The following is a 13,596-nucleotide window of genomic DNA, read 5'->3' on the forward strand; positions in this document are numbered from 1 at the left end:
CGGGCGCGGTGGCTCACGCCTGTAATCCCAGCACTTTAGGAGGCCGAGGCAGGCGGATCACGAGGTCAGGAGATGGAGACTATCCTGGCTAAAACCGTGAAAACCCGTCTCTACTAAAAAATACAAAAAATTAGCCGGGCGTGGTGGCGGGCGCCTATAGTCCCAGCTACTCGGGAGGCTGAGGCAGGAGAATGGTGTGAACCCGGGAGGCGGAGCTTGCAGTGAGTGGAGACTGCGCCACTGCACTCCAGCCTGGGCGACACAGCCAGACTCCATCTCAAAAAAAAAAACAATTCTGGAAAATCGATATAGGCCACTTTACTCTGAAGTCTATACATCAGTAAGCAGATATGAAAGTGGCTTATGTGTGTAAATAGGTTGCTGGTATTTTTTTCTGAAATTTAAGTTGTCTAGCTTACTCCAGATTAGGAAAAATGGGGGGGAAAAGAAGAAAAAAATTTAAAACATTATTTTGAAGACTTGTAGCCTAGAAAAATCAGAACTTGGTCCAAACTGTAGAAAATAATGAAAGTGGAAAAACATTAGGCAAGACTAAAATGTAACAACAGGTTTACTATAGTTTTTGAAACATAATTTTTTTCTCTCCAGTTTCCTATTTTTACTTAAGATGAATCATGCTAGGACTGGTTTGCTTTATTATACTTGGCCAAATTATTGGTATACAGTGGAGCAAAAATATTTTCTTACATAGACTTTTAAAATGGCTTTGATGAAACTTGTTCCTTATGAAGGAATCTCAGATAAGATTTTTTTTTTTTTTTTGAGATGGAGTTTCGCTCTTGTTGCCCAGGCTAGAGTGTAGTGGCGCGATCTCGGCTCACCGCAACCTCTGTCTCCCGGGTTCAGCAGTTCTCTTGCCTCAGCCTGCCAAGTACCTGGGATTACAGGTGTGCGCCAGCACGTCTGGCTAATTTTGTATTTTTAGTAGAGACGGGGTTTCTCCATGTTGGTCAGGCTGGTGTTGAACTCCCAACCTCAGATGATCCGCCCACCTCGGCCTCCCAAAGTGCGGGGATTACAGGCTGGAGCCATTGTGCCTGACCATTCAGATAAGATTTTTTTTTGAAGCTAAGCCCAGTCATGAGTTTGTGCCATCAAATACCCATGAGTTGGATGATCCTCTCCTCTTGAGGTTCTAAGATAAACTTGGGACTCCTGGGCCTGCCAGAAAGTGACAGTCTTTACTTGCCATGGGTCAGGAACCCTGTACAGGGACTGTGTAGACAAAGATATGAGGCAAGTTTTTCCAAGGGGCTTTTATTGGTTTCATAAATCAAGTTTGATTCCTTAAAGGAAACCATACCATTCCAGCCAAAGCCTTGATAAAATAACCAGTTTCTCTAATTGTGTCCTGTTACAAATGAAAACAGCTTATTATTGCACTTATGCAAATAACTGTATTGCCATAAGAACACTCACAAATAGTTTCCAAATTCTGGAGAAATCAGAGAGGAAAAAATATGCTCCAAATTTTGCTCATAAGAGTATACTTTACTCAGTTGTTAAAAGCTTAAAAGAAAAGTTTTCTTGGCTCTGAAAACAAAACAAAGAATCAGCAATGTTTTAAGCAAAAAGTTAAAAAGTTTACTTTAGTCTTCTATTAGTTCAACTTACACAGTTAACTCTTGTTCTGCTTGATATTCATGATTATTTCAGCTCTCCATGAGAATCTGGAAAGGTTTTCCCTCTATTCTAGTGTCACGATCTTCCAAGTTATCAAAAACCTGCATTTAAGAATACCCTGTTAGAGGCTGAGTATGGTGGCTCATGTCTGTAATCCCAGCACTTTGGGAGGCCGAGGTGAGTGGATCACCTGAGGTCAAGAGTTGGAGACCAGCCTGACCAGTATGGTAAAACCCTGCCTCCACTAAAAATACAAAAATTAGCCTGGCATGGTGGCATGTGGCTATAATCCCAGCTAGTTGGTAGGCTAAGACAGGAGAATTGCTTGAATCTGGGAGGCGAAGGTTGCAGTGAGCTGAGATCACACCACTGCACTCCAGCCTGGGCAACAGAGTGAAACTCTATCTCACACACAAAAAAGAACACCTGTTAGAGTTCTATAACTGATTATAAAACCACCTTCTAAGGAGGATCAAAATGAGACAACAATTGTCCGTGGATAACAAAAGGTTTTAGGGAAGCCGTAGTCAAAGACACAGTTGACAAGGAAATTTGTTACCCCTGTGGCACAGAATAATTTAACATAACAATTATAATTATTACTGATAATGTACACTACATCGTATCAGAACTATAGGAGTTTCCCATGATTTTGGAACACATACCAATAACATATTTATACAAATACAGCCTAAGGAAAACCAAACATCATTTCATATTTGACAATGTTTCCTGTATAATTTTATACCAAATAAGCAAAATTGTGTCATTTTTGGATTTTTAGGGACCCTACTATCTTAAAGGATTAATTAGATCAGAAAAAGACATAATTTATCATTTGATTTTGGAAAGTTTCTCAAATATAAAAGGTTTAAAACACTTGATATGAAAGTTCATTGTAAAATAAGTCATTCATTTAACCGAAGTGATAACTCAAGGATTTTTTTAAAAAAGGGCAAAAACCTTCAGTCCTTGAGAGGAGACTGAATTTTCTAAGCAAGAAGCCCTAATAAAAACAGCCTGAAGGAATTAAATTTGTTTTTCCAAATTATTTTTATTTATTTATTTGAGACAGAGTCTCCCTCTTAATGCCCAGACTGGAGTGCAGTGGTGTGATCTCGGCTCACTGCCAACCTCCGCCTCCCGGGTTCAAGCAATTCTTCTGCCTCAGCCTCCTGAGTAGCTGGGATTACAGGCTCTCACCACCACACCCAGCTAATTTTTGTATTTTTAGTAGAGACAGGGTTTCAACGTATTGGCCAGGCTGATCTCGCACTCCTGACCTCATGTGATTCTCCCACCTCAGCCTCCCAAAGTCCTGGGATTACAGGCATGAGCCACCTCGCCCAGACCCATTTTTCCAAATTTTATAAACAATCTATAAAATTTTAATCTTGATCATAAGATATAACTTCCATAAGCCTTTTATAACCTTTATAATTTTTATTTAGCAGTCAGATAATGCTTCAAGAATACCTTTTTAAGGCCAGGCATGGTGGCTTATGCCTGTAATCCCAGCACTTTGGGAGGCTGAAGCAGGTGGATCACGAGGTCAGGAGTTCGGGACCAGCCTGGCCAACATAGTGAAACCCCATCTCTAATAAAAATACAAAAAATTAGCTGGGCGTGGTGGTGGGCACATATAATCCCAGCTACTTGGGAGGCTGAGGCAGAAGAATTGCTTGAATCCAGGAGGTGGAGGTTTCAGTGAGCCGAGATGGAGCCATTGCACTTTAGCCCAGGCGACAATGTGAGGCTCTGTCTCAAAAACACACACACACACACACAAATACCTTTTTAATATGACACAGTGGCCTATATGATGGCCTTGCATCAGTGCACCTTTGACATTAATAATTAATTTATAGAGAAACTAAACTTATTTTATCATTCAAATTGGCCCTTACAATCTCATGCTCCCACCTCTTCCATGATAGTCCCGGGGCCTTGCGGTACTGAATGGGTTTAATTTTCGGCCCTGTGTCTCAGGAATGTAGTTTATTTTGATTGGCATCTTCTTCCAGACCTAAAGATGGGGCTTTAATTGCTGTCAGTGTTTAAGATTTAGCAGGACTTGGTGTCCTTTTCAGACCCAGGAGTCCAAGTCCTGTAACTCAATGTCACAAGTACTTTTTTTTTGGAGACAGAGTCTCACTGTGTCATCCCGGCTGGAGTACAGCGATCTAGCCTCACTGCAACCTCCGCCTCCCAGGTTCAAGTGATTCTCCTGCTTCAGTGTCCCAAGTAGCTATGATTACAGGTGTGCACCACCATGCCCAGCTAATTTTTTTTTTGAGATGGAGTCTTGCTCTGTTGCCCAGGCTGGAGTGCAGTGGCACAATCTCAACTCACTACAACGTCTACCTCCCAGGTCAAGTGATTCTCCTGCCTCAGCCTCCCGAGTAGCTGGGATTACAGGCACCCACCACCACATTTGGCTAATTTTTGCTTGTTTGTTTGTTTTGTTTTTGAGATAGAGTCTTGCTCTGTTGCCCAGGCTGAAGTGCAGTGGTACAATCTCAGCAGTTAGCAGCCTCCGCCTCCCGGGTTCAAATGATTCTCCTGCCTCAATCTGCCAAGTAGTTACTATTACAGGTGCATGCCACCATGCCCTGCTACTTTTTGTATTTTTAGTAGAGACGAGGTTTCGCCGTGTTGGCCAGACAGGTCTCGGAAACTCTGAGCTCAGGTGATCCATCTGCCTCAGCCTCCCAGCTGGGATTACAGGCGTGAGCCACCACGCCTGGCCTAATTTTGTATTTTTAGTAGGGTTTCACCATGTTAGCTAGGCTGGTCTTGAACTTCTGACCTCAAGTGCTCCACTCACCTCGACCTCCCAAAGTGCTGCGATTACAGGCGTGAGCCACTGCACTTGGCCTCAATGTCACAAGTACTTTAAAAGCACATACAGAGAGATACACCGATGTCATAACCTTAATTTAAAAAAAAAAAGTATCTGTTTTTTCCTTAGCAAACCAAAAGTTAGTAATAATGTGACAACTTGATCATATAAAAGTTTTTTTTTTTTTTTGAGACAGTCTCGCCCTGTCTCCCAGACTGGAGTGCAGTGGTGCAATCTCGGCTCACTGCAAGCTCCGCCTCCTGGGTTCACGCCACTCTGCTGCCTCAGCCTCCTGAGTAGCTGGGACTGAGGCGCCGGCCACCGCTCCCGGCTAATTTTCCTAGCCCTGTTCTTAAAGGGCCTCACCTGAAAACCAATAATCCAATTGGGAAATCGACAGAAAAAAAATCTTGTAACTACTGAATCTTCTTCTGGTTGTCTGTGTGGCTATATATGTGTTATGTGTGCAATGTCTATCAAAAGAGTTCTACTTAATTGCCATAAGAAAAATAAGCGCTTAAATAAAATATTTTTTTTTTTTTTTTTGAGACGGAGTCTTGCTCTGCCACCCAGGCTGGAGTGCAGTGGCCGGATCTCAGCTCACTGCAAGCTCCGCCTCCCGGGTTTACGCCATTCTCCTGTCTCAGCCTCCCGAGTAGCTGGGACTACAGGCGCCTGCCTCGTCGCCCGGCTAGTTTTTTGTATTTTTAAGTAGAGACAGGGTTTCACCGTATTAGCCAGGATGGTCTCGATCTCCTGACCTCGTGATCCGCCCGTCTCGGCCTCCCAAAGTGCTGGGATTACAGGCTTGAGCCACCGCGCCCGGCCTTAAATAAAATATTTTTAAGGGAAAAGTAAAAGCTGTAGGACCTTTCAGTTCATGTAACTTTAATCTTTAAAACTTACTGGTACAGTAAAATTAGAAGTGTCTTAAGAGCTGCCAGCAAACATTTTTGTTTGCATTTATTGATCAAGCAATTTCATATTTATCTCTGCCAAATACTATAAGGTGTCAAAATTTGGCATTGAGGCTAAAAAACTGTAACTCAGCCCAAACAGAATAAGCTTTGCTTGTGTAATAAATGAAACATTAATATTAGTTTAATAAAGATAGCTGCATCTTGAACTATTTAGTGAACTACCCTAACTTCTAATCTTGTGGCCTTAGGCAGTCTAATACACGTGAAGGAAATTTGTTTTGGGAAAGGACTGGTATCATCTTTGATATTAAAGAAGAGAGAATTTATATAAAAAGAATCTTATATGGTAAATTCTTGTTCTAAAGTAAATTAACTGATTGTTTAAAGAGAGGGATGTTTACAACAAGTCAGAAAGCCAAGGCATGTCAGAAATTGTCAGCGTAAATCGTGAAAAAAATTTATAAAAGGGAATTTATTTATTTATTTATTTATTTTTTTTTTTTTTTTTTTTTTTTTTTTTTGAGACGGAGTCTCGCTCTGCCGCCCAGGCTGGAGTGCAGTGGCCGGATCTCAGCTCACTGCAAGCTCCGCCTCCCGGGTTCACGCCATTCTCCTGCCTCAGCCTCCCGAATAGCTGGGACTACAGGCGCCGCCACCTCGCCCGGCTAGTTTTTTGTATTTTTTAGTAGAGACAGGGTTTCACCGTGTTAGCCAGGATGGTCTCGATCTCCTGACCTCGTGATCCGCCCGCCTCGGCCTCCCAAAGTGCTGGGATTACAGGCTTGAGCCACCGCGCCCGGCCTATAAAAGGGAATTTATACAAGAAATGTTGTACAATTAAAAAGTGATTAGGCCTGCCGAATGCTTTATAAAACACCCCTGTAACTCTTAGCTGTACAGCTTGCCTGCTTTGCAGCTAGGTAAGATGTGGGACACATGGAGTAAATGCTGGGACAAGTCAGACCCTCTCTGCACTCTGTCTAGGTCCCAGGCTCTACACCTAGTACATAAATAAAATCCCAAACTTACCAACAAAAGTATAAATTGCTAAAAGGTAACAGCATAACATGTAGTTAAGACTACTGAAAAAAACAGTTTACATATACTTTTGGTAAAAAGATTATAAGGAGGCATGAGAATGTGGGTTTCTACCAAGATTAAAAGGTTGAAGAATAGTGTTGAAGGTTTAAGCAAGTTTTGTAAAGGTTAATTGTAAAGGAAATTCTGTGTGTAAACATATGGGCTAAAATTGAAAGGGTATCATCCAGCTTTTCTGTAAATTGAGCATTAAAATAAAAGCACAATGGGTTTCTCTTAAACCACTAATCTGCTCTTTTTTTTTTTTTTTTTTTGAGACGGAGTGTAGTGGCACTATCTCAGCTCACTGCAAGCTCCGCCTCCCAGATTCACACCATTCTCCTGCCTCAGCCTCCAGGCTTCTGCCACCACGCCCGGCTAATTGTTTGTATTTTTACTAGAGATGGGGTTTCCCCACGTTGGCCAGGATGGTCTCGATCTCCTGACCTCCTGATCCGCCCGCCTTGGCCTCCCAAAGTGCTGGGATTACAGGCATGAGCCACCGCGCCCGGTTAATCTGCTCTTTAACAAAAATTATAACGGGTTAAAAAGGGTCTATAAAAATTTTACCTTATGGTCAAACATTAAAATTGGATAAATATATTTACAAGGTTTTATTAAAATTGAGTTTAACATTAATAGCACACTAATATAAAGACAAAATTTGGCTTATTTGTTATAAAATAATACAGGCAGCATTGTCAAATATAAAATGGTGTTTTTAGAGCTATATTTGTATAAATATATTATTGGCATGTGTTCCAAAGTTATAGGAGACTCCTATAATTCTGATATATCTTAGTGTACATTATCAGTAATAATTATAATTGTTAGGTTGAAATTATTGTGTGCCACAAAGGTAACAGAAATCCTTGTCAACCGTAACTTTATGACTACCTTTTTTTCATCCATAAGCAATTGTTATCTTATTTTTGGTCTTCTAGAGACTGAAGTACGAACAGATATCCTCGTCGATTGTGACTTTATGGCTACCCTAAAACTTTTCGTCATCCATAAACAATTGTTGTCTTGTTTTGGTCCTCTTTAGAAGGTGGTTTTATAATCAGCTATAAAGCTCTAACAGGTGCTGTTGAATGCAGGTTTCTGATAACTTTGGAGATTATTACATCAGAATGGAGGAAAAATGTTCAGGACTCTTGAAGAGCTAAAGTATTCATTAAGGCCAGGTGCGGTGGCTCATTCCTGCAATCCCAGCACTTTAAGGGGCCAAGGCGGGCGCATCACCTGAGGTCAGGAGTTCGAGACCAGCCTGTCCAATATGGTGAACCCCTGTATCTACTGAAAATACAAAAAATTAGCCAGGCATGGTGGTGCGCACCTGTAGTCCCAGTTGCTTGGGAGGCTGAGGCATGAGACTCACTTGAACCGGGGAAGTGAAAGTTGCAGTGAACCGAGATTGCACCATTGCACTCCAGCCTGGGTAACAGAGCGAGACTCTTTCTCAAAAAAATAAAATAAAATAAAAGTTAATTAATATCAAACAGAACATAAATTAACTGCATGAACTAAACTAATAGGAGACTGGAGTGATCTTTCTAACATTTTGCTTAAAATACTGCTAATCCTTTGTTTTGCTTTTCAAAGTCAAACTTTTCTTTTGAGCTATTGACAGCTTTTAACAATTTAGTATACTCCCATGAATGAAATTGGGAGCATACTTGTTTCCCAAATTCAGGTAGAGCCTGATTTTCTCCAGAATTTGGAAACTATCTGTGAGTGTTCTTAAGTTATGGCAATATAGTTATTTGCATAAAAGTAATAAGAATCGGCCAGGCGCAGTGGCTCAAGCCTGTAATCCCAGCACTTTGGGAGGCCGAGACGGGCGGATCACGAGGTCAGGAGATCGAGACCATCCTGGCTAACACGGTGAAACCCCGTCTCTACTAAAAAAAAAAAAAATACAAAAATCTAGCCAGCGAGGTGGTGGGCGCCTGTAGTCCCAGCTACTTGGGAGGCTGAGGCAGGAGAATGGCGTAAACCCGGGAGGCGGAGCTTGCAGTGAGCCGAGATGCGGCCACTGTACTCCAGCCTGGGCGACAGAGCAAGACTCCGTCTCAAAAAAAAAAAAAAAAAAAAGTAATAAGAATCTGTTTTCTTTTTAATAGGACACAATTGGAGAAACTGGTTATTTTTCCATGGCTTTGACTGGAACGGTGTGCTTTCCTTTGAGGAATCAAACTTGACTTATGAAGCCAATAAAGCCCTTGGGAAATGGGCCTCATATTTTGGGTGCACAGTCTCTGTGTAGGGTTTCTGATCTGTGGTAAGTAAAGAATGTCACTTTCTAGCAGGCCGGGAACCCAACTTATCTAGGAACCTCAAGAGGAGAGGAATTCACTCAACTCATAGGTATTTGGTGGTACAAATCCATGGCCGGGCTTGGCTTTAAAAAGGTGTTATCTTAGATTCCTTCTACGGAACAAGACAATTTAAAAGGCCTATTTAACAAATAATTATTCTTGCTGCACTGTATGCAAATAATTAAGCCAAGTATAATAAAGCAAACCAGTCCTACCATAATTTGTCTTTTAATAAAAATGGGAAACTGGAGAGAGAAAATTATGTTTCAAAAACTATAGCACACCTGTTGTTAAATTCTAGTGTTGCCTAATGTTTTTCAATTTTTATTATTTGTACTGTTTAAATTAAATTCTAATTTTTCTGGCTACAAGTTTCCAAAATAAGCTGTGCTTTCTTAAAGCCCTATAAATTGAAAACTAGATATTTCAGCAGGTGCTGCCTCTAAGCTCCCTGACCCTCACAGGAGGAAATAAAGAAATAGGAAATCTTAAGCTGAAAAATCATAAAAAGATAAGTAACTGAGAACTACTCATCTTACCCGGTCTCACCCTTACCTCACCAAATACTTCTGTTGTTCCTACCTCGCCTTCTAAGCCAAATATTAAAACTTTTAATGAAAATTATGTACTATGCCACCCCTGTGGGAACTGCTTTACTCACTCTGCTATTTGCAGTAGGAGTATATGCTGTGGCACCCTCAGGGTGGAATACCGGACAGAGAATCTCAATTACTGTAGCATTTTGGTTAATTATTATTCTCATCGCAGGAATAATGGTTATAACAGAAAATGACACATAGGCCTTTCCAAACATGCACCTCTGCCTCTCATTGGGTGAGGAATATTGTTTCTATCTCAACCAATCGGGCCTAGTAAGAGACACTGCTGAAAAACTTGAAGAAAGGACTAAAAAGCTAAGGGAATACGAAAACAACCAAATAGATTCTTGGTTTGGGAATAAAATTGTATCATGAGTCATCCCCACTTCTGGGCCTTCTCCTAATAACATACCCAGGACTCATTTTCTTACCCTGCCTAATTAACTTGTTTCAAGGATTTGTAACTGACAGGATCATGGCCATTTCACAGACAACTACCCCAAAACATCTACAGATGGCGTTATTCCTACAGTCAATCTGAGACCAGAAAACTCTCCATCCCCTTCAGCAGGAAGTAGCCAGAAAGAACATGCCGCCCCTCTTTTTTTTTTTTTTTGAAACAGAATCTCACTCTGTCACCCAGGCTAGAGTGCAGTAGCATGATCTCTGCTCACTACAACCTGCGCCTACTGGGTTCAAGTGATTCTCATGTCTCAGCCTCCCAGGTAGCTGGGATTACAGGCATGCGCCCACCACACCTGGTTAATTTCTGTGTTTTAGTAGAGATGGGGTTTCCACTGTGTTGGCAGGCTGGTCTTGAACTCCTGACCTCAGATGATCCACCCACCTCAACCTCCCAAAGTGCTGGGATTACAGGCATGAGCCACCGCACTCGGCCTTTTTTTTTTTTTCCTTTCTTTCTTTCTTTTTTTTTTTTTGAGACGGAGTCTCGCTCGAGTCTCGCTCTGTCACCCAGGCTGGAGTGCAGTGGCGGGATCTCAGCTCACCGCAAGCTCTGCCTCCCAGGTTTACACCATTCTCCTGCCTCAGCCTCCCGAGTAGCTGGGACTACAGGCGTCTGCCACCTCGCCCAGCTAGTTTTTTGTATTTTTTAGTAGGGACGGGGTTTCACCGTGTTAGCCAGGATGGTCTCGATCTCCTGACCTTGTGATCCACCCGTCTCGGCCTCCCAAAGTGCTGGGATTACAGGCTTGAGCCACTGCACCCAGCCTTTCTTTCTTTTTTTCTTTTTTTGAGATGGAGTTTTGCTCTTGTTGCCCAGGCTAGAGTGCAATGGTGCGATCTTGGCTCAATGCAACCTCCGCCTCCTGGGTTTAAGCAATTCTGCCTCAGTCTCTTAAGTAGCTGGCATTACAGGCGTGCGCCACCATGCCTGGCTAATTTTGTATTTTTTTAATAGAGATGGGGTTTCACTGTGTTGGTCAGGCTTGTCTTGAATACTTGACCTCAAGTGATCCACCCGCCTTGGCCTCCCAAAGTGCTGAGATTACAGGTGTGAGCCACTGCACCTGGCCGCCCCTTGGCCTTTTTGCCAATATAGGGTCTGGATTGACAGAGCAGGAGCATTGCCATCTTGGACAAGCACTGCCATTTTAAGTTTTGCCTTTATCAAAAACTGCCTAAATCCAAAGGGCATCAGCCTAACGGCTAAGGTCAGCATGACCATAAGCCACAAGTAACATCTCCGACCAGAAACATTCCAAACTCCTCCCTGACCAGAGACATGCCAGCCCCTCCACTGGAGAGGTGTCAGCCCCAGGATAACCTCCCCTTCAACCAGAGACATTCCAACTCCGCCATAAACTTCTCCCCCACACAGAAACATTACAAGCTCTCTCACCAATAAATACTCTTAGTCTGGGCCAGACACAGTGGCTCACGCCTGTAATCCCAGCACTTTGGGAGGCACAGGCAGGCGGATCACAAGGTCAAAAGATTGAGACCATCCTGAATAACATGGTGAAACCCTGTCTCTACTAAAAAAAATACAAAAATCAGCTGGGCATAGTGGCACATGCCTGTAGTTCCAGCTGTTGGGGAGGCTGAACAGGAGAATCCCTTGAACCTGGGAGGCAGAGGTTGCAGTGAGCTGAGATCATGCACTCCAACCTGGTGACAGAATGAGACTCCATCTCTAAATAAATAAATAAATAAATAAATAAATAAATAAATAAATATTCTTAGTCTGTAAGACAGAGCACTCCTGACTGAAATCAGTCAGAAGCCCCTCTCAGGTTTGACTATTGAGCTGCTTTTCCTGTTTCTTTCCTCTTTCTTTTCTTTTTTTTTTTTTTTGAGACAGAGTCTTGCTCTGTCACCCAGGCTGGAGTGCAGTGGCCGGATCCCAGCTCACTGCAAGCTCCACCTCCCGGGTTTACGCCATTCTCCTGCCTCAGCCTCCGGAGTAGCTGGGACTACAGGCGCCCGCCACCTCGCCCGGCTAGTTTTTTGTATGTTTTTTAGTAGAGACGGGGTTTCACTGTGTTAGCCAGGATTGTCTCGATCTCCTGACTTTGTGATCCGCCTGTCTTGGCCTCCCAAAGTGCTGGGATTACAGACTTGAGCCACCGCGCCCGGCCTTCCTCTTTCTTTAACTCTTACTGTGACTTTAAGGCAGATTGGCTCTAAGCAGTTCCCAGTTTGACTTTTCCTTTTAGCTTAATGATTTGGGGCCCCCAAGATTTATTTTCCTTTCTTACTACCCAGGATTCCTTGGGATGAGCTGCTCTTTGACTAGACTGCCTAGTCTTTGGCCCGTGCCAGTGAAGCCCCTGTCCCCATCTCTCCAGCAGGCCACACAACACCTTCTGGGAGGTTCCACTGGCATTGTATCATGAGATAAAATAAAACAATAACTAAATTACAGGCATGGTGGTGTGCACCTGTAGTCCCAAGCTACTTGGGAGACTGAGGCGGAAGGATTGCTTAAGCCCAGGAGTTGGAGCCTGCAGTGAGCTATGATCATGCCACTGCACTCCAGCCTAGGTGACAGAGTGAGACCTCATCTCTAAAAACCATTTTTCTTTTCTTTTTTTTTTTTTTGAGACAGTTTCTCTCTTGTTGCCCAGGCTACAGTGCAATGGCGTGATCTCGGCTCACTGCAACCTCCGCCTCCCGGGTTCAAGTGATTCTCCTGCCTCAGCCTCCCGAGTAGCTGGGATTATAGCCAATTTTTTGTATTTTTAGTAGAGATGGGGTTTCACCATGTTGGTCAGGCTGGTCTTGAACTCCTGACCTCAGGTGATCTGCCTGCCTCAGCCTCCCAAAGTGCTGAGATTACAGGTGTTAGTCACTGCGCCCAGCCCTAAAAAACCTTTGTTTTGTTTTTTTTTTTGAGACAGAGCCTCTCTGTGTCGCCCATGTTGGAGTGCAGTGGCGCGATCTCGGCTCACTGCAAGCTCTGCCTCCCAGGTTTGCACCATTCTCCTGCCTCAGCCTCCCGAGTAGCTAGGACTATAGGCGTTCGCCACCACGCCCGGCTAATTTTTAGTAGTATTTTTAGTAGTATTTTAGTAGAGTATTTTTAGTAGAGTATTTAGAGTATTTTTAGTAGAGATGGCGTGACCCACCGTGCCTGGTCAAAAAAAAACTTTTTAAAATAAATAAATATTAGAACATGTGGGAAAATAAAATTAATTTTAAAAAACAGTAACTACAATAGCAACAGCTACTATTTACTGAACACTTACTCCACCTCATTTAATCACAACTCTTTGAAGTAGGTACTATTATTTCCATTTTTACAGATGAGCACAGGCTCAGAGGCGTTAAGCAACTTGCCCATACAGACAGTAAGTGTTGCTGGTGATTCAAATCCGGGTCCATCTGGCTTTTGGAACTCATGTCCTCACATTCACTGGTCTGCAGAGTAGCACCAAGTACCTTTTACCACCCTGACCAGCTCCTGGGTACTGCCCTCCTGCCTGCAGGCCTCAACACCATGACATCCAGCTAGCCCCTGTCCCCTATGACATCCTTCTCCCTCCTGCCAATGAAACCCAATAGATCAGGCTGCCTGACAAAAAAAAATCTCTTGTGATGCCTTGGACTGTGGCATTCATCCTAAATGCCTCCCTAACAACATGGCCCATTGCTCCTCTACGAGTCTGGCTCACATTCTTACTGGGTTTTGCTTATGCCTTTTGCCCTTCTTGGATGCCCTTCCCTAACCC

The sequence above is a fragment of the Rhinopithecus roxellana genome, chromosome 12 (assembly GCF_007565055.1).
Source record: "Rhinopithecus roxellana isolate Shanxi Qingling chromosome 12, ASM756505v1, whole genome shotgun sequence".
NCBI lineage: Eukaryota > Metazoa > Chordata > Mammalia > Primates > Cercopithecidae > Rhinopithecus > Rhinopithecus roxellana.